General features: G+C 49.8%; 1 long non-coding RNA gene across 1 annotated transcript; it reads left to right on the top strand.

Annotated features, from left to right (window-relative positions):
- The first annotated feature begins 19,446 nt into the window (after nt 1-19,446).
- LOC115302648 lies at nt 19,447-20,545 on the top strand. Its single transcript, XR_003913572.1, has 2 exons — nt 19,447-19,698; nt 20,398-20,545. It is a non-coding gene; the product is annotated as an uncharacterized LOC115302648 (long non-coding RNA).
- Nucleotides 20,546-20,984: the final 439 nt, after the last annotated feature.

The raw sequence follows: 20,984 nt of genomic DNA, 5'->3' as shown, positions 1-20,984 counted from the left end.
TGGGGATGTCCCAACTCAAGTAGAGAACAAATTCACCATTCTTCTGCCTTTTTCTTCCTGTCAGGGCCTCAACAGGTTGGACGGTGCCTACCTGCACTGGTGAGGGTGATCTTTACTCCCTTTACTGATTCAAATGCTGATTTCTTCCAGAAACACCATCACAGGCGTCAGAAAGAATGTGTCCCCCACTGTGTGAGCATCCCTCTGCCTAGTCAAGTTGCCACATAAAATTAACCATCATAGGTGGCTACTATTTGATTAAATGATGTGATTCTAAGAAAAATCAGAGAAGGCTCTCCCAGAAAGTTGGGACTTGGGCTAGAATTTCCAATGTCCTCTATTTGTCACAGAATCCTAGACCAATGAAAACATAGTGTAGGTGCTCAGTACACCTTTGTTGAATGAACGAGTAGATTAGTTTTTATTTTGATCCAAGCTGAAGGAAGAATAGAGAATTTTGATTGGGGAAAAAAATCTAAAGGCTCATTTCTTTTTTTTTTTAATTTTTTTTAATGTTTTATTTATTTTTGATACAGAGAGAGACAGAGCATGAGCAGGGGAGGGTCAGAGAGAGAAGGAGACACAGAACCGGAAGCAGGCTCCAGGCACTGAGCTAGCTGTCAGCACAGAGCCTGACGCGGGGCTCGAACTCACGAACGTGAGATCTGAGCTGCAGTCGGAGGCTCAACCGACTGAGCCACCCAGGCGCCCCCTAAAGGCTCATTTCTATGCTTGGGACAAAATGCCATTGACACTGCCATTCGCCGAAAAGTCTTTGGAGGCATAACTTAAAGACATCTTCGCTCCCTTGGAAAGCCACCTTCCCATGATATGTTGGGGAAGGGCATCACCCACCCCCCCAATCTTCTACTGGGGGTGCCCACAAGAAGGCTGTGTCCTCTGTGTCTGTGCAAGTCACTGCTAACAGCACCAGAAGTCCTGTCCTTCTCCATGTGGTCCGGGGATGACATCCGTGACCTTGATGGAGGGGCGAGGAGGCAGCCGTGCTCCCTAGCACCATCCACTCCATAATCTCACCAAGGCAGTAAGTGGGGGCTGTGGACATCCGAAAAGAACGGCAGCATAGGGGAAAGTTGAAGACACAGCATAAAATGACACTTCCCATCAGAGAGAATGGCAGCAGTGAGGCAGTGAATCCCAAGCCAGAGGGGCTGTGGTGCCCTAAGGTCTTGTCTCCTTCTGGCCACTGGAGCCCCAGTTCCCTCCCTCTCCTCCATCAGTGTTTTTTCTTCTGAAAAATCTCGACAGGGTGGCTCCCCAGCACCCTTTAGGGGAACCCTATCTCTTACTCATAGGGACTGAATTCGCTTCAGGACAAAGTCCCCTCCCCACCAGATAGAGCGACACCATAATTCCCCACCTGTTCATTTCCCAAGGCCAAGATCCAATTTAAAATGACACTGGGGGCCCCTGAGTGGCTCACTCAGTTAAACATCCAACTCTTGGTTTCAGCTTGGGTCGTGATTTTGTGGTTCATGGATTCGAGCCCTGCGTCTGGCTACACGCTGATGGCTCAGAGCCTGCTTGGGATTCTCTCTCTCTCTCTCTCTCTCTCTCTCTCAAAATAAATAAATAAACTTAAAAAAATAAAACAACACTGAAATGAATTTGAGTGGAGAGATTGGGGACCACAGGATAGTCTGGGGGTGGGGGTCCTGGTATTCCAAAGCAGGCTCCATGTTAAGGCTCCCTGTCTCCCCATTCTCCTAACCATGCAGCACACACACACACACACACACACACACACACACACACACACACTCACCACTCCCAAGGACGACAGGAATCTCCAGTCCTATCAGGGTTCAGACCCACTGAAAGGCAGGAAAACCTTTCCCTAGAAACCTGCCATCCAGGGCGAGAGAAGAGTGGTGTCCGTTTCTCTTTTATTCATCCTCTTGCCCGAAAACCATCTCGGAGGACAGCCACAGCACCGGAAATAGCCCCATTACTTTGCTGCCTTCACAGCAGAGGCCCTGTCCCTGGTGGGTCCTTTGGTTCCACAGAAGGTAGCAGAAGCTTTGAAAACCCTGCTTTTTCCCTGGCCGGGTGCCCCCACACTAACCTCTGAAAGCAGAAGGGAGATGCCATGAGGATTTATGGCTTCTCCGCACATAGCACCCCCCGCCCCGGGTGGGGGAGAGTATTAGTTCTTCATGTTACAGATGCAGCGAGTATATCAGGGGTCATGATTTATGGGACCACAGCAAGATTTCATCTGGAATAAAGTTTCCTCATAGCTAGAGAAGGAAAAGGAGCTGACCCGAGCCTTTCTAGGCCCTTCCCTAATTCCAGCACAATCACTCTGGGAGAAAATGATCAATTTCTGCACAAAGACCTTTCCTGCAGCAGACGGAGCCTTTGCAGGGCTCGGAGCATCGCATGGAGCATCTGGTTTTTCCCTCTCCATTATTCAAGCACTCAGTGTATTGTGGAAGGTTGAATAAGGCAAAATCATAATGCACATGCTTTTATCTCAAGGGTTGGTATTTTTAGTATGGAAGCCAGGCTAAATGAAATTAAAGTTAAGGGGAAAAAAATAAAAAGGAAGGGAAAATATATTGAGGCTTAGATCATTGGCTGAGATTCCGCATTTTTCAGTTCTGAATCTCCGAGGAATGGTTCTTGTGGGCTTGGGAGGGGGGAGCGGGACTCGTTATGGGGCAGAGGGCAAGGCGAGGACTAGGGAGGGAGCCATGAAGACGGGGCTGTCTCCGCATTCTTGAGCGAAGGCTGGCTACCAGCGCTGGCCGCACTCCTCCCTGCAAGGAGGAGGGCAGGGACCACAGTTTCCGAGCACCCACTCTGGTGCCCTGTCCTGGGCATCCTTCTCATTAACCTTGATCCTGCAAGGCAGGTCGCATCTCCCCCATTTTATAGGTGGTAAGATTGATGCCCAGAGACACACCTGCTTGCCCAGGTCACTCAGCCGGGGGCAGCAAAGCCAGGATTCCCGCTCCAGTCTGTCTGGTGCCAACATCCGGGGTCCTTCCCCACACTTGTCATTCCTGCTAGGGCAGATTTGTCTCTGGCCTCAGGAATGTAGACGATCGAAATAGTCCTCCCTCCCCATGCCCCAAACCTGTTTTTCTGGATTAAGAGGAAGCCTTAGTCTAGGCAGGCTTTAGAAAATAATTAAAGAGTGCCGACAGGCCCCCGGCTGGGGTTAGCCAGATCAGTGCAGTCTGGGACTGGTGGAGGGGCTACGGGCCACAGCCCCAAACCCGGACCATGAGATGACACCGTGACAGTCTGCAGATACCCAGGCACACAGCCAGCGGCTAGCCAGCCTCACCCACTTGCAAAGGGCAGATCTGGGATCCAGGGGCTTGTTTCATGAGCCATCTTCCTGCCAGAAGGCAAGTTGACTGGAGACACAGAAGGACATCTCTGTGCTTTACAGACAGACCTGGGTTCAAATCCCTGCTGCCACTTACCAGCTGTGTGACCTGGGGCAAGTTCCTTCACCTCTCTGGACCTTTATTTCCTCTTTCATGAGCAAAACTATAACAACCTCATGGGATTCTTGTTCAACGAAACCAGACAAATACTGAAAGCACAACACTATCCTTGAGGCCGAGGCCCTGTTTTGGCCTTGGCAGTGGATATGGGGCTGCCTTGGGTGAGTCTTCTGTTTGCTTCCTTCTAGGGGAACTGAAACTGTAACCTGACCGACCACCCAGGCGAGGGCAGAGCCTGGGCACAAGTATGATTTCATTTCGTGTCCACAACAGGCAAGTACTGCCACGGGGCTCACTTGGCAAGGGAGGAGCTTAGATGGTAACTTGCTCAAGGTCACACACTTGATGGCAGGGATTCCAACCACGGCCCGCCTGACTCGTGAGCAAGATTCTTCATTAGAACGCTTCATACTCCAAGAGATGTCATGGAGCGTGGCCCCACGGTGGACAAGGTCTGTGTTGTCTCCCTCACTCCCATTTTGTACTGATGCAAAGGTGTGTGTTTGCGCGTGCTTGTGTGCATGTGCATGCACATATGTGTGTGTGCGCGTGTATCTATGTCAGGAGTAAGGGATGAGGTCTGGCCACAGGCACGCGCACTCTTCTGTCTGGTCTTGCCACTCACTTCCTGTGTGTCTGTCCTTAGGCAAACCCCTGAATTCTTTGGGGCGCCCCTTTCTTTCCTGGCTTCGGAATGGGCAGGGGAGTGGCTCCCGGATTCCACCTGCTCTCGGACAACCGCTCTGAGGTCACCAGACCGTCTCCCTCCGGCCTGGGCAGCAGCTGGCTCTGGGATTGTGCGCGGGCTCCATGAGCGCTCTTGTGCTCTTCCAGCGAGACCAGATCCTTTCGCGGAGGAGCAGACATGCTTGAGAAGTCTCTGTGTCCCCAGTGCCACCCAGGGAACATCCCTACTATATGTGTGTGTGCACGCGTGCATGCGCGCATGCATGTGTGAGAGCGTGGGCCCATTTTCATACTCATTTTTGAGAAAAGAGCAAGTTTTCTAGTGCCAGCACCATCTTTTCTGAAGGACCTTCTAACCAATTACCTCCTTTGACCCTCATGCCTCCCTCCCAGGTGAGGGAGTGCTGGCATTATTCTCCTCCTTCCGCAGGTGACCACAGGCTCAGGGAGGTTGAGTGACTTGCCAGAAGTTGCAGACTCACCCCAGACCACCGGCTCCTTCTCACCAACCTACCATGCAGCGCCGGGACCTCCTCTTCCTCCGGAAGGTGGACATTCTCAGAAAGAGCCCACTTCCCCCGCCCGTGCTGCACGGAAGCCTGAGAGGGGCCACCAGGGAGAAGAGGCAGGTGTCTCACGGGTCCCTGTGGCCACGGGGAGATGCGGCAGAGAAAACTCTGGAGATCTGACCCCTCCAGGATGTCTGCATTGGGCACTGTCCTTCTCACTTTCCACACTCCTTGGCCTCAGGTCCACATGGCATCCTAGAAAACACCAGATGGACCACGGAAATCTCACAGAGCAGGGCAGCCAGCAGGCATTCTGGTCCTGATCCGCTTCCTAGACTCATTCTGACCACAGCAGGTGACCAAAGCCTGGCCTGGGTGTCCTCATCTGCAAAAAGGGGCGAGAATCCCATGCCATGTAGCTTCAGAGATGGCGCATGTGGCAGAGCAGTCGACACTCACACAAGGGGAGGAGGTCTGCCAGGAAAATTCTGGGCTTGCAGAATAATGGGAAGGGTGAGCCTGTGGTCTCCAATTGATTGTTATTTCCATTCTGATTGCAGTGTGTCCTGAGGCCTGTCTGTGGACAGGACCATGGAGGCAGGAGCTGTGTGACCGGCTGGGGACGGCTGGCCCATCAACTCCCTCAGAGGAGCTTACGGTCACTGGTAGTGCACAGTCAGTTGGTGGGCAGCTGTGCGAGGCCTCCCTCCCCGGGTGAAGGACACAGGCAGATGGTCAGGTCTGTGGAGGCCAGACTGGACAGCTTCCTGATGGCCAGCCTAGCACACTGACCAGCCCATGCTAGGACCCCCTTTAAACATCGGCCCCTAAAACCACCCAGCTGTCTTGGGATATGGGATCCTTAACCTGGACCTGTGTGAGCCCAGACCTGTTAGGGGGTCTCGTTCCAGGAAGCAAAGACCGGCCTTGGCATCGGGGAGACACGATCTGAATTCAGCTCCTCACTGGGAAAGTTACTTCCATTCCAGAGCCTCAGTTTTGTCACCCATAAAATGGGAATAACAGTAGTGCCTCCCCCGTAGGGTTGTTGGGATGACGAAATGTGAAAAAAAATGAGTAACCTGTGTAGAACAAGGTCCTTTGCTCGGCCACTGTGAACCATCATTGTTTCTACATGTGCTGTTTATATTTGTGTCTTTCTCAGAGGAGACTAAGTTTTTTGAGTGTAGGAACCATGTTTAATTCATGATTGCAGACCTCAGGATGTTCAACACAATACCTGGAAGGGAAATGTTTGTGCATTAAGCACCTACTGTGTGCTTACATCGTGCTGGACTGTCATCAGGATCTTGCTTGTGATGAGCTGTGTGGTGCAGGGAGAACCAGCCCCTGAATCATTGCACAATACCCAAGGGGCCAACATGTCCTCTCTCTCTCTTCAAGTCTCTCCTTGCCTCCCCACCTACCTCGGGGATCTCACCTCCTCTTGCTCCAAAATCTGATGGTTAGACCTCTAGACCACATCTGATAAATTCACACACACTCAGGTATAAACAACTGATAACCCCTTGATGTGTTGTTTCTCCAACGGGTTATTTTAATGGTAAGAAAATTTAAACGTAAAGTGAGTGTTCTTAACCTGGGTTCATGGGAAGTCTGAGTGTGAGTAAGTTCGATGCAGTCTCACTTTCATTCCTGGGTAGAAAACACATACCTTTTTATCAGATTTGCCGTTGGTCTGTGAATCGAAGAAGATTTAAGAAATGGCTCCCTAGAGCCGTGGCATCCAATACAACTTTCTGGGGTGAAGGATCTCTGTCCAATAATCACTGACCACTTGTAGCTACAGAGCACTTGAAAGGTAGATAGTGCAAATGAGGAACTGAATTATTAATTATATTCATAGTTAACTTCAATTTAAATTTCAGGAGCCATGCATGGCTAGTGACTCTACCATTTTGAATTTTTTAATTTTTTGAGAGAGAGAGAGAGAGAGAGACAAAGCATGACTGGGGGAGGGGCAGAGAGAGAGGGGGGTGGGTGGAGACATAAAATCCAAAGCAGGCTCCAGGCTCCAAGCTATTGGCAAAGAGCCAGGTGCTGGACTTGAACTCACAAACTATGAGATCATGACCTGAGCCGAAGTTGGATGCCTAACTGACTTAACCACCCAGGTACCCCAAGTCTCTATCATGCTGGACTGTGTAGCCTAAGATCATAAAAATTCAACATTACAGTTGTAGACACACTAGAGAGATGGTATTTTGAAACAGACAAGGGAGTTCTTGTGGGCAGGGGTTTCTCAAGTTCTCTGAAATTAAGCAAAAAAGTATCGATCTATTCATCCATCCACCCATCCACCCATCCGCCATCTATCCATTTCCTCACGTGTGCACACATGACTCAGCAGTGACGTCAGTAGAGCCGCCGCCATGCATAGGGCACTGACAGAGAACAAATATGTGGCTGAGGAAACTGCTTCAGTTTTTCTGGGGACCCTAAGGGCTGCCCAAAATGTTCAGGTGGGTCTCTTCGGGGCCAACTCTGTATTGAGAAGAACAGGACCTACCCACCTCTCTGACAGTCCAGTTCCCATGACATCTGGCAAGCTTGTGAACAAGAGAACATTTCCCCCACCCCTTGGAAGGACGGCTGGTGCCAGAGAATGAGGAGGGACAGGAGAGAGACTTGGGGTGTCTCAGGGAGGATCACGTTGAGCTGCTGCATGGAAACTTCACAGTTAACTTTTTATGGATGTTGGTGAAGCAACCTCTGGGAAACCAGGGAACTTAGCATCTGGCTTTCATTGATTTGCAGACTTCTTTTCTTACATGTTATCACTAGCTCATCTACTCCTGGGGTTGTGGTGAGGATTAATTAGCTTTTGTGGATAAAGCTAAGAGAGCAGTGCCTGCTGCACAGTGAACACTTGACAAGTGGCAGTTATAACTGTTGTTGAGAGAGCACCCAGCAAACACAAGAGTGGTAGGTGTGCACCACACGTTTGTTGAATGAATGATGGAGATTGCCGAGGACACAAAATTAAAAAGCATCAGGCAGAAGCAAACAAAAGCTGAATGTCAAGGTCTTCAGTGGCCTTTGCTACCCACAAAATAGCCCAGTGTCACGGCCAAGGCAATCAGAGTATTTGCAGGGAGAACCAGAGACGGCTGGGACGATGGGCTTTGTGAATGTACTCGTGATGGTCCACCATCTTGGCTTTGACCCCCGTCTTAGGGCCATGGTTTCTCATGTGAGAGCGAGCTAGGCATTGCCTCAGACTCCCTCCAGCTGTGTCGACCTGAGAACGCGCCACCTGTCTCAAGCTGAGCCTTGTCAGTGCTGGTGGCCTAATGACAACATCCACATCTCCTTCAGCCAAGGGGGCTCCAACAATCTGCTGTATGAACATACTCAGAGACTGGGATTTGATTCCAAATGATCCATTTTGCAACAGCTCAAGAATTTCCAGTTGTGTCTGCTAATGAGCATAAAGTCCAGAAGTGGAACGGCGCTGTAGGACATCTGCAAGTGAGTTATGGAGCCACTCATGGCTCTGCCAAGGGAGCGGGGAGGCCAGCATCCACAGAAATAGACAAAACAACTCCAACAAGGTCCAAATTGCGCACTATAGAATTTTTTAAAACTTTGTTCGGGTGAATAGCCTCTTGTGCCTGGCTGCAGTTAAGCTGGACGCAGTCATAACTCCATTCTGCTGGCTGCCTGCAGCCCTCAATGTGGTCTTTGTCTTGTCAACACAGAGCCCTTCGGCCTCCGATTCTATTGTTTCGATTAAAATGCCGGAATTGGTCTCCAGATCACTATTGATTTTATATCCTCTTAGAAGAGGAGGGAAAAATGGAAGTTTGGGTGAGCCATCCAGGTCTGGATTTATATCCTCTTAGGAGAGATGGGAAAAGTGGAAGATAAGCAGACTAGTGAGCCCAGGTGTGAGGAAGGGCAGCATTTCTGGGAAGGAAGGTAGAGGAGGAGGATGGGCCAGGGTGGCATTGCTAGAAGATTCTCTTCCACAGAAATCCGGGGAATGAGGTCTTCACGCTCGAGTGGGGAGCCAGGCTGCAAAAAGGAATGTGTGTTGGCATCTCTTGGAATGACCTCAGTCTCTAAAGAAACCCTTCCAAGCTGGACATTTCTGAAGAGTGATAACCACAGATCGGCCTGCTCAACCAGTGGTGAAACTCCTCTTCTGGCCGATATCACAATGAGTAGGAGGTGAGGGCGCCCCACTGGTTGGGTCCCTTCCCAGTCATGGAGAGTTAGGCAAGTTTGTTCATGTCTCTGAGCCTTGGTTTCCTTAACTGGGCTTACTAAATCTATCTTGTAGAATCATTGGAGGGTGAAATGACTGTATAGGAAAGGGTCATATTAAGACCAGTCGAGCCTTCATTATTATTATTTGATGTCTTGATTCAACATTAAGACATTGAGATCTCCACTCTATCCATCATGGTTTTCTCAAGGAACTTTCTTTTTACCTTCACACTGGACCTTCACACACCTGGTGCATTTTACCCCAAGAATCACTGGTTTTCCATCATTATTTCTGCCATCTTTGGCCCTGCACCTTCATGTGCTCTCTGATCTGTGCTCCCAAACTCTCCCTTCAGCATGTACCATTCAACATTCACTGAGTGCCTAGTCAGACATCATCTGTACACAGGCCCTTCTGTGAACAAAACAAAGATTAACGCCCTGGTGGAATTTACCTCCTAATGGAGGGAGAGAGATGATAGATGATAACTATAATGCATAAGTAACGTATACAATTTGTTACGAAGCAGTAGGTGTTAAAAGGAAATGAAAACTAGAGCCCGGAAAGGGGACCAAGAGTGTGTGGGAGGTGGGCAGCAAAGGGCGACCTTGTGACGGATGACGAGTTGGCACAGACACGATGAAGATGAGGGAGGTGGCCAGGTAGATATACGGGAATGGATCTGTCACGGCAGAGAGAACAGGTGAACAGAACTCCAAAGTCATGCTGGAGTGTTCCAGGCCAGGAAGAAGGCCAGCATGGCTGGTGCCAGGTGAAGCAGAGGAGTGAGAAAAGACAGAGGCTGGTACAGAGAAAGAGCAGATGGCACAGGCCTTAGTGGGCCCCTGAAAGATCTGCATGGAGTGGGGGTGGGGTGCAGCACAGGGTTTGGAACAGAGGAGAGACATGATCTGACTTACCTTGTCTTACTTTGTCTTCTGGTTCTGTGTTAAGAAGAGATGGTAGACAAGCAAGGTGGGAGCAGAAAGACTTTCCAGGGAACCTTTGCAATATTGTAGAGGAATAATGATCGTGGCTCAGAGCAGCGTGGTATCAGGGGAAGGGGGAAGTGGGGAAAATTGTCCAAGATCTGAAGATCCATCTATTTGAAGGTAGAACCTCCAGGTTTGTTGACCTATGGGATGCAGGGCCGTGAGGGAGAGACAGAAGTCAAGGACATCCCCAAGGGTTTTGGCTGAACAAGAGAAGGATGGAGGGACCATCAGCTCAGCCGGGGAAAGCTGTAGGTGGAGACAGTTTTGGGTAGGGGGAGATTAGGAATTTGGGGTATGTTGGGTTTGAGATGCCTGTTAGATATCTAAATCAAGATCTTGAGTGGGTGTTTGGATATATAAGACCGAAGTCCAGAAAAGAGGTCTGCGCTGCAAATATAAATGTGGGAGTCATCGGTATATAGTTGGTATTTAAAACCATGAGACTCGATTGCCAGGAGCCTTTCTTCCCACAGGGCTTCTGCTAAGTCCATAAACCAAATCTTTCTAGGGGACAAATAAGATCGCACAGAGAGTAATGCCTCAGACCTGCTGCCTCACCCCCCATCTGCTGAGGAAGGACCCTTGGCCCCTGAAAATGTCCCACTGCCCTGTGATACTCATGGGCTTTCTGAGGTAACGCCTCTTCATGCTCATAAATAAGTCCACCCCCACCCCTGTCACATTGCTTGCTGCGTCCAAGGGCATTTGCCTTGGCTGAGTATCACTGCTCTCTCCCCCACAGCTTCAGGGTCCCATAAGGTAAAGTTGGCATCTCTCAAGGTCAGGGAGGTAGGGGGTGCATGGAGCTAAGCAAGGAGGTCCCACAGCAGAATTCGGTGGAGCTTGAAAACTGTTCATCAAATGTGGTACATAATGTGCACTAGATATGGGAAGCTGAGAGACAGGAAATGTGGAGGAGGAGGTGACAGGGATTTCTAGGGGGACACAGCTGCAAAGGGAAGGCACTCCATATGCCCGCCTCACTCAGCTGACACACCTCACACCTGGTGGTGTTTCCAAATGATGGTGTTTATCAGACCTTTATTCCTTTCTAGGCACCTCTTCCAGACCTCCAGAATCAGAATCTGGAAAAGAAAGCCCTGGTAAGGGCCTCTGCAGGCCTCCAGGCTAAGGTCCATCTCACCTCACATGTCCCACATCCATTCGGTCCTTGATGGCCAGAGTATGTCCCCCGTGCCGGGGAATGGCCACATCCTGTGGCAGAGTACAAAACTATTGGAGACATGGGCTCTGCCCTCAACTAGCTCTAAGACGTGAAAAGAAAAAGACAAATTAAAACTTCAGGAGTGAATGCCAACCAATGAAATTACGGCCATCGCTAGGCAATATTACTGAGAACCCACGAATGTTGCACTCTGAGGGGCTATGAGATCATGGGAGGGCTGTGCCAGTCATCAACTGGCCAAGAGAACTGCAAAACGTGGTGTGGACTTTGAGAAGGGACTCGGGCTGGGCCCAAGGGTGTCAGCATCTCGCCCTGTCTGCTGATTTGGTGGGCTGGCACCGTCCCAGGGAGAGGGCGCTGTATGGGGGAGAGGGTGTTGGGAAGAAGTCTGTGCATCGAGGCAGGGAGCAGATCTGAGCAGCCGTGAAGGAAAACAGCATGATCGTTCTCCCTGGCCTAGCCCCTGTTGTGGGAAGGGAGGGTGGCCGGAGGACTGGTGCTGCTGTTTTCACAGGGGCTGTTCGGGAGCCGAGGTGACAAAGTGGCCTGCAGAGTGGAGGGAGCACCCAGTTCTCCCCCTGCGTGGGTCCCCCAAGAACAGCGAGGCACCATGATGGTTGTCCAAGAGCAGCATGCAAGGGCCTGGGAAACAATGCCAGACCGTGGAAGCCATTCCCAGTGGAAATGGGGGGAGAGCTGATGTCCCAGTGGTCATGGCTGATGTTTTCAAGTGGCAACAAGACAGACTCCTGGGGAATCCACATGAGACCCTTCTTGTGGATTCCTGGAAATACACTTCCTGGGAGCGGACATCATAGAGGGGAGGTCCTTCCATCAATGTGATAAACCAGAACAATGTGAGGGAACACCAGTAAGTACTGAGGTCCTTCGTGTACCAACAGACTGACGAAGCCAGGAAAATTGTGCACCACGAAGGGACCAGGACGTTCTGGGGGACGGAAGATGGGGTGAAGAGTGAGTAAAAATGTGCATGTGGGTTCATGAGAGCCTGAGTGGCCGAGGATGGTGGAAATAGCAACGTAAACCAATGGTTCCTGGAGAAACATTCTTTGGTTATCTGAGGGTCTGAACATCCCTACGAAGTAGGAGGTACCCAGTGAGGACCAGCGCGGGTGGGGTGCATGTGGAACCCGCTGGCCTAATCATACTGCTTGTCCGGGACCCTGGAAGAGGCTGGACGCCCCCTGGGAAGTCAATGGGGTGGTGCTTCCTAAGAAGAAGAGACGAGCAGCCCTCTTCCTTTCCTTTGCCAACAACAGGGAACTCCTGATGGACATGCCAGGGGCTCGCTCTGGGGCGAGGTGGGGAAGGGGGCACACCCTAGGCAGCGTTCCTGTTATCATTTATTCTAGACTCTTCCTCTCCCATCTCAGGGCTTCCTCCTTTCCCGGCGGGGAAGGTCCCGTGTGCCAGGGCAGCTGTTCCAGGAGATAGGAAGCAAATGGGCTTCGGAGAAAAAATTCCAGTGCCATTAATGATTCCATTTCCTCTCCATTCTGCGACTGAAAGTGCAATTGGCAGGTAACGTCATCCCCCCCCCCCCCCCACCACACACAGATCCTGACAGAAGCTGGAGGGCTCTGTGATCCGTGGGTGAGATTGTACGACACCACCTAATTTGTTCCGGGCATCCTGGGAGCTGCAGGGAAGACATTGGAATTGCAGTTCCCTCTGAAATACAAAACTAAAATAAAATAAAGGGTTGTGACAGAGATTTAAATGAGAATAAAATGCCAATTAACTCAGAGGTATTGGATGAGAATCTGTTTCTCAGAAAAATCACCGGTCACACTTGGTGGATCAGTTTCAATTTACCCCAAAGCACTGAACAGCCACGCTGGGGAGGCAGACCTCAGAACAATCCAGAACTCGGTGCCAGACCCACTACTTATCACTTTAATTGACACTTACTCCATATGATGCTCATACATTCACCGAGTGGGTTCAATTTAATTTGAAATGGGGGGTTTCGCCTTTCCCCTATTGAAATATTTAATGCAGCGGGCTGTGAAGCCAAATAGTTTTGATGCTAGCATTCCGTCACTCCTCTGTTTTGCTTTAAAGAGTATGAAAGACCCCTCCGACCTGGATTTATTTTGCAAGTTTTTTTTCTTTTCTTTTCTTTGTGTTTTAGCCAACTCTATAATTACAAAGCCTATTGATCTACACCTTTTCTTTCGGTAGGTGATGGGATAGGTGGTAAAAAAAAAAAAAAAAAAAAAGAAGCACCAAATCACCTCTCTCTTTTGCTATCTATTCCGTAGCTCTCAGAATTAAATTAACGAGTGCAGATCTATTGGAAAGAAGCCATCCTCAGCATCAGGGCTGGGACCAGGCGGTCTTCTGCCGTGTGTGTTGCTCTCCCAGTTCACCCACCCCCAGTGCCGTGCTAACGGAGATGGGGGGTGGGTAGTGAGCAAGGGAGGTAACTCAGAAGGACGGGATGCTCCAAATCCTGGCTGATGGCAGGAAAGCAGGTGGGCTCTCCCCCGCCCTGTGTTTATTAGCGCTGACAGACGGAGTGCAAGAGCTCCGTTCACCCCGAGGTGTTACATACTGATACACTGACAGGCAATTATCTTTGGAGATAGTGTTAAAACACAATAATTAATTGGAAGAGCAAGCGAATGAGTGGTGGCCCCAGGCCGAGGCAGAATGGTATTTCTAAAAAAAAAAAAAAAAAAAGAAAGAAAGAAAAAAAAACCGCTCTGTGAGTCTGGTAATTTAGCCTCAATGGGTCATTTGATTTCACCACCTCCCCATCCTGAAACCTTTTCAGGCGCTTTGTTTTTCAAAAGCATTAGCCTTGAATGTGTCTCAGACGTGCAAGTGCAGACCAACCTCCCCTAGCAACTTTCCAAAATGGTGCCTGGCAATAGAGAGAAATCAGTGCCTGAGCAAAGATGTCTCACACAGTCCGGCTTTTGTGACGGTCCGCTCTGGCAGCGGGTCTTTGTTTCAGACCGAGGCTGACACATGTCCGCTTAAATAAAACATTCTCACTTCAGCTGACTGATTTGGTGGGAACAAGAAGTTCACACGCCAAAGCCTGGGCTGACCCCAGTGACCCCCCTCCACCAGCAGGGGGGAAGAGCGCATTGTTGAATCCTTTTACTAACAAGCATTGAGGAGTGTGAGCTTTTCTTTTGCTTGTTTTACCATGGTGACATCCATTGACCTATATCTGATATTCTGCATAACATACATGCGTCAACGATCACACATGTGATTGAGAAGGAGGACACGGAAGAGGGGGCGGGGCAAGCGTTTTACCGCTGAATGAGGACCTGAATGTGTTAGAGAGGATCCTTCCATTGCAAGGGGGTGGCAACCCTCTGAATTTTCCTGAAAAGGGGGAAGGGGAGGTTTATTTGCGGGGCACATGATGCCTCACAGAATCCAAAGGAAAGCAGGCTCCCCGACCTCAGAAACCGATCAGAACAAGAAGCCATTTGCTCTCCCTCCATCTGCCACCTTCATTTTCCTCTTGCTGTTAGGTGCACCCTCCATCCCTCTGGTCCACACGGTGAGCACAACCCCAAGTCCCAGGAACCAGGCCACGTGGAGAAGGTGCAACCGCACGAAGAGCGTCTCACTCCTGCGTCTCATGGATAAAATCCCCCAAGTCCTGGACGACAGTTTTGGTCGATCTAACTGAGGCTGGTGCCCGTCTAAGCAACTGCATCTCCAAAGCTCCTGGCAGAAAGTGGAGGGTCTGGAAATTCATGAGTGAGATGATATGACACCACCTAACTGGCTGTAGAGAAGTGACCGGAAATGGAAAAATAAGAATAAAATGAAATAAAGTAGAAAGTTGTGTCTTATTCTAGAGGGTACGTCACTCTGAACAAAATGGCGGTATCTGTGTTGGGGCAGTTAGGGATTCAATGTGAGTAAGAAAGAGATCCAAAAAGTTATATTACAAAACGAATACGTTATTTTCTAACTAAAGCAACTCCTGGGGAAGATTTAGTCCTATTTCTGCTGACTTATTTAGAAAAAACTCAATGAGCAGAAGTCAGTATTTAGTGGTTGTTTTCCACCCACTCTGTAAAGTGTCTACCTCTTCTTCAGTCTCCAGGAGAGGCATTTACGGTTCTCTAGCACCCTGCATTTCCCTTTCTGGACATCTACATAACACTTGGCATAAAAAGTTTTGGAGAGCCGGACTCTTTTGCCTTTCCTTCACTGGCTGTGAAGGAATGCTTTAATTAGGGTTTTGCAGAAGTTATAACTCTCTGAGTTACATGGGATCAAAACCAACGCACACTGACTTTGGAAAACAGAAGGGGACATGTCAGGGCACGTTGTTACTGGGAAGGCTTTGGAGGGTCAGGGCCACATCCAGAAGACATCAAGAGTCTTAATAAGGGCTCTCTTTTGACCTTCCTTCTTCTCCCAGATGATACCCTTTTGTGTTGGCTCCATTCACTCTACTGAGGTCTTTTTCTGTATGGTCAGAAAGGATGAGTGCTAAGAACCCTGACTTCACATCATCCTGCCACTAAGACTCCAGACAAAAAAATCAATTGCAGCGGGCAAGTCCTTGCAAGATTCTGATTAGCCAAGGTTGGGTCACGTGCATACCTTTCAACCAATCATTATAACCAGGGTTTGCCCCAGGTTAGAGTTTACCCTAATGGTGTGGGAGGGGCCAGGGTGCCCAACTGTGGCACCTCCTGGACCTCGAGGTGTGTGAAAGGGATGGTTCTTCCAAAGGAAGGGTGTGTGCCCAGAACAACATCCAACCGCCATGAGCATTTATGTATTGTGTCGGTCACTGAAGAGGCACCTCCAGGGCCAAGAAAGAGATTTGGTTCCAAGACGTTGGGACCCCAAGGCCAGTGTGGTTGGCCCCTTGGCAACCTGCCACGAGACGGGAAGAGCTCAGACACATGTGGAATTACTAAATGGATCATCTGATAATGAACCTCCAAGGTTAGGGTTAATGTTACCTTTATAGGCTCCTTCCTCTGATCTCTCCTGAAAAAGGCCTTGCCTTTTGTGATGGGATCTTGTTTGTTACAATGATGGAGAAAAGGAAAGGAGGGAGTTGAAGGGGAGATGTTTCAGGGGGGAAGATTTTTTTGTTTGCTTGTTTTGGTTTTTTTCTTAACTTTTAATTTTAATATAATTGTACTTACACATGTCATTGTAAGACATAATATGGATGGGGGCGCCTGGGTGGCTCAGTCGGTTAAGCATCTGGCTTCGACTCAGGTCATGATCTCAGTTTGCGGGTTTGAGCCCCACGAGCTGTGAACACAGAGCCTGGAGCCTGCTTCGAATTCTGTATCTCCCTCTCTCTCTCTGACCCTCCCCTGCTTGCACTGTCTCTCTCCGTCTCTCAAAAATAAATAAAATACATTTAAAAAATTTAAAAAAAGAAATAAAATGGGTAGGGTGGGGGGGATGGGTGAATAGGTGATGGGAACTAAGGAGGGCACTTGTTGGAATGAGCACCGGGTGATATGTGGAAGCACTGAATCACTATATCGTACGCCTGAAACTAATATTACACTATACGTTAAGTAACTGGAATTTAAATAAAAACTTTAAAAAAAAAGAAATAATATGGGGAGCTCTTTATACCCTTTGCCCCATTTCCTCTAAGGTAACATCCTGCATAACTATGGAATGGTATCACCACCAGAGAACCGACCTTGATACAACCCATGATCTTACTCTGGTTTCCCTTGTTTTATAGGCTCTCCTTGGAAGTTTCTCATATGAAACGTTCCCAAAAAGTTACTTCTTTAAGCTGGGCTCGATACTGGTGCTCACTGTGAGAGCAATAAAGTTTTCTAAGTCTCTGTAACCGATGCCTTCCTGCAACACTCAGACCCGATAAGATCGCACCTCGAGGAAGAGTGCAGACGATCTCTCTGACTGAATATAAATAGGCTGTTTATTTCTGTAAATTACAGAAAGGTTTGGACTCCCAGTGAGGAACTCAGGATGTACCCAATAGGTGTGAGCTATACATGGGCAGTACTTTGCACTTTTTGGCAGGGTGGAGGGTGGGAATAGGCTGGAGGAAAGGAGACGTTTAGAAAGCAAAAGCGATAGTTGAGATAAGATATAACAGATGGACTTAAGCAAAGCTGTGGACATCAAGAAAAGGGGACACACTGGGGAAATGCGAAAAAATGGGAGAATGGGCAGCCCTTCCCACTTGGTTGTGATGTGTGTGTGTGTGTGTGTATGTGTGTGTGCATATCCACTAATGACCTCTATTTGTTCTAGAACACACTCCAGGATCCCCTCTGGCATGTGGATGAGCTTTATTTTTGATTCCTTCATTTTGAGAAACAGAACATCTGAGTAGAATTCTCTCTTAAACGCATGGACAATCTTTTCCCTGGGCTTGGCTACCTGGGGCAGGAAGGAGGGGAGCATTGGAAAGAATCAACCTACCAACGTTTTCATTTCCACTTTATCAATTTTTCAAAATGCTACCTCTCTTCGACGATCTGGGAAGATTTGTCAGGGAATCCTGCATAAAGCCAGGTGAGGCATCGTATGCTCCTCCAAGTCCCATTGCACCTGCTAAGACAGAATTGAAGGGGGCTCAGAGGAGCTGCTGTGTGGCCAAGGGCACGCAGCCAGGGGTAGGACCCTGCCCGGGGCTGCGCCTCTCCCAAGTCTGCTCCCGTCGGGGTGGGAAGAAGCCCCCTGCCCTACTTATCTTCTCTACTGAGGGAGATATGGTTGCAGAACTGTGATTGCCTTTGGCTCTCTGGACGTGCCCGCTCAGGAGCTGACATCAAGCTGCTCATTAGATAGTGGTAAAAGGAAGGGAGAGGGAGAAACGGGTAGTCTGAATCCATATAACTCAAATCATGAACATTAGGGGGATAAATTAATTGCTTGAGTTTGGATTTAATTAGGATTTAAAACAACAGCTGTTTTATCTTGAGTACCAACTGCAGATGACAGGCCGTGATCCACAGTTACCTACCTGAGACCGTATGCATTTAAGATAAGCTTCTAGAAACCGAGGGGGGAACAATGGACCGTATTTAAATGGCAGGAGAAATCTATTCAAGCCCCTTAAGGAAATGTTGGTCAATCTCTCACACCTGCAGACAAGGCTGGCGATGGCTACCACAGCTGAAGCCCACTCACTAGGACTGGCAGTCAGGAGACCTGGGATTGGGTTGTGGTGGTTTACTGACCATGTGACCTTGAGCGAGTCATCTACCATGGTCTCCACAGCTTCATCCAGGAACTGATGACCTAGATCCCTTTTGGCCGGAAAGTTGTGCCAGCCCACGAGCAGAATGAGCTCCCGGTGTTTCGCCTGAGACTCAGAACAAATGTGATCAGAATTCCAACACCATCTTTGGTGAATTAGTTCTCTTTGCCCTTTCTGGTCTCTCTTCTGCCACTCTGGACTTTAGGGGTCAGGGAGGGAGAGGCCCAAGCTGGTTCAAGGACCTGTGTTGGCCTCTTGCATGGTGCTTTGTGACCAAGGGCCCTCATGGAATGGAGTCCCTGGTGACCGGCACCCGGCCAAGGGCAGGCAGGAAGTAAGTTTCTCCAGAGAGGGGTGAATGGATGATGGATGAATGGATGGACAGTGGAACAAAAGAGTGATCATAACTTTTGGGAAAAGAGGCCAAACCCAGAAGTCCAGCAGGGGTAGCCTTTTTCTGGGCACAGGTGCCTGCGTGGATGAGCTTTGCTGAGCACTGGGCACCAGGCCTGGCCTTTTCCATGCGCCATGATTGTCCCAACAGCCCCGGGAGTTGGTGCACGTAGAAGACGGTGCTACACTTTTGCTGCGTGTGAACCCCATCACCAGCTTCCTTTCTGCCCTGAGAACGCCTTTCCATACCAACAGCCATTGAGTGGACATAGTTGCGGAGCTACCCCCCAGCACCCTGAGAGAAGAGGAGATCTACCTGCCTTAGAACGAGAGATACAACCGGGTCTCGAATCCGGCTCTCCCCGCTACCAGCTGTGTGATCTTGGCCAAGTCACTTAACCGCTCTGAGTCTGTTTCCTGCTGCATAGAGTGGGAATATTGCTGTCTCCCTCTTGGGGCTGCTGTGGGGATTCGAGATCAGCCATGGGAAGTGTTTAACACTGGACTTGACCCATAGCTGGTGATGAACCAAGCGGCAGTTGCAAGGCTCAGTGTTGTTGGCTCTTAGATGCACCTCAGTGAGGTTAAGCATGGCAGTTCCCATCTGACACTTTTACAGACAGGCGTGAAATGATGGCTCGACACCACAGGTTACGAGGCTTAGAGCTGATTCTAGAACACAGAATCTACATTCTAGAACCTGGAGCCACCCTCCAGGAAGATCTCCCTTTGTCTTTGGCATTCTGCATTCCCACTACATTGTGCGGTTTAAATCTCTCTCTTCTGTTCCTCTCAGGCCACAGCGAGACGAGTTCTTGGTCTGGAGGCCCTTCTTGATGCACATCCCTGACGCAGGTGTAGGCACCATCCTTGGACCTCAGCATGCGGAAGCAAGGCCCTAAGGCATTTGGTAAAGCTGGTGTGGCTGTGGGTTCCCCTGTGTGGGGACAGCAAAGACACTGGACACCTGGAACAAAGCGGTGTGTCACCTCGGTGTGTGAGCAGTCATAGACACCACATCTGGGTGGACCCCAGGAGATGGTGGCCTGATCCTTTCTGCCCTGCAACAGGGGTTTAGGAGAGAAGAGAGGAAGCATCCTCAGAATGCTTTGCCCCAGGCCTCCTCCGAAGGGACAGCTACCTGGAGTGGCCCCCAGGGTCCTGAGGTCAGAGCAGAGGAGACCTCTGGGGGTCCAAAGCAGCCTCCGGAGAGGCCCCACCCATCTCTCCCCACATGAGGCCTTCCACCAAGCCCACACATTGGCCTTGGCCTGGGAGGCAGAATGGGATTCACTTGCTTTGAAAAGCGAGGGTTTCCACTTGCCCAAGGTTATGCCCGCACTTAGGGTCAAGGCCAGGATTTGGGGTGTTCCTGGAGGGACAACATTCTAGTCCTGGCCAATCTTTCCCAAGCAGCCTCCAGTTCCACCTTCTGCTCTGTGTCCACACGAGGGTGTGCTCAGAGGCACGGATGGCACAGGAGCAAGACATCTGTCCCCACACTTTCAGGAAACTGCTATTTCCCAGAACCATATTGTCACTTAAATAATGCGGGGCCCCACAGATGAATCTGGACTCCGCCACTTGGGAGCCTCAAGACTCAGGATGATGCCAGGAGGCCCAGACCTCTCAGGAGCGGGATGCCCATCACTGCGCTGCAGTGACACACGGCGCCTTTCCCTCTTCTTGCAGCCCCCCAAGGTGTGGGGACAGGCACTGACTGAAGTCACAGCAAACGGTGCTGGCACTGCCCTGGATGCTGAGAAACACACCCGCTGCTTTCAGAGCGCCTTTCCCTCCGTCCTCTCCTTTCTAATGAAAGCCCTCCTGTAATCTGTTAGTGCCGAGTCTGCTGGAGCATGAATTATTCAGAGAAGTCTCTGTTCCGTTATCTCCCCTCCCCGGGGACGCCCCTACCATTGTCCGCCCTGATGGGTCATTATGCACTCTGTGAATTTAATCTTTTAGGCTATCCGGCCGCACAGAAAAAATGTATGAATAACAATTTTCCTGTAATAACCTTCAACTAACCTTTCAACCAGAGTGAGTCATTCCAATCCCATTTTCACATCAAGAGGAGTCAAAGGCAGGCAATTACCTCTTATCTGTTTCAGGAGCGGCCCCCACCTTTGCCGCACCCTTAATTTTTAAAGGGGTGTTGAAGACTGTTGTGGGGGCTGGAGGGGGAGGGGGGAAGGACTGGGGGATAAGGGGCAGCCCCTGGAGTCCCAGCACCAGGTTCAGGCAAGGAGTTTGGAGCCTCTGCCTTTCCCTGTGGA

The sequence above is a fragment of the Suricata suricatta genome, chromosome 9 (genome assembly GCF_006229205.1).
Source record: "Suricata suricatta isolate VVHF042 chromosome 9, meerkat_22Aug2017_6uvM2_HiC, whole genome shotgun sequence".
Lineage (NCBI taxonomy): Eukaryota > Metazoa > Chordata > Mammalia > Carnivora > Herpestidae > Suricata > Suricata suricatta.
Note: the sequence above shows the minus strand (reverse complement) of the source record. Positions and strands in the feature narration are given on the sequence as shown.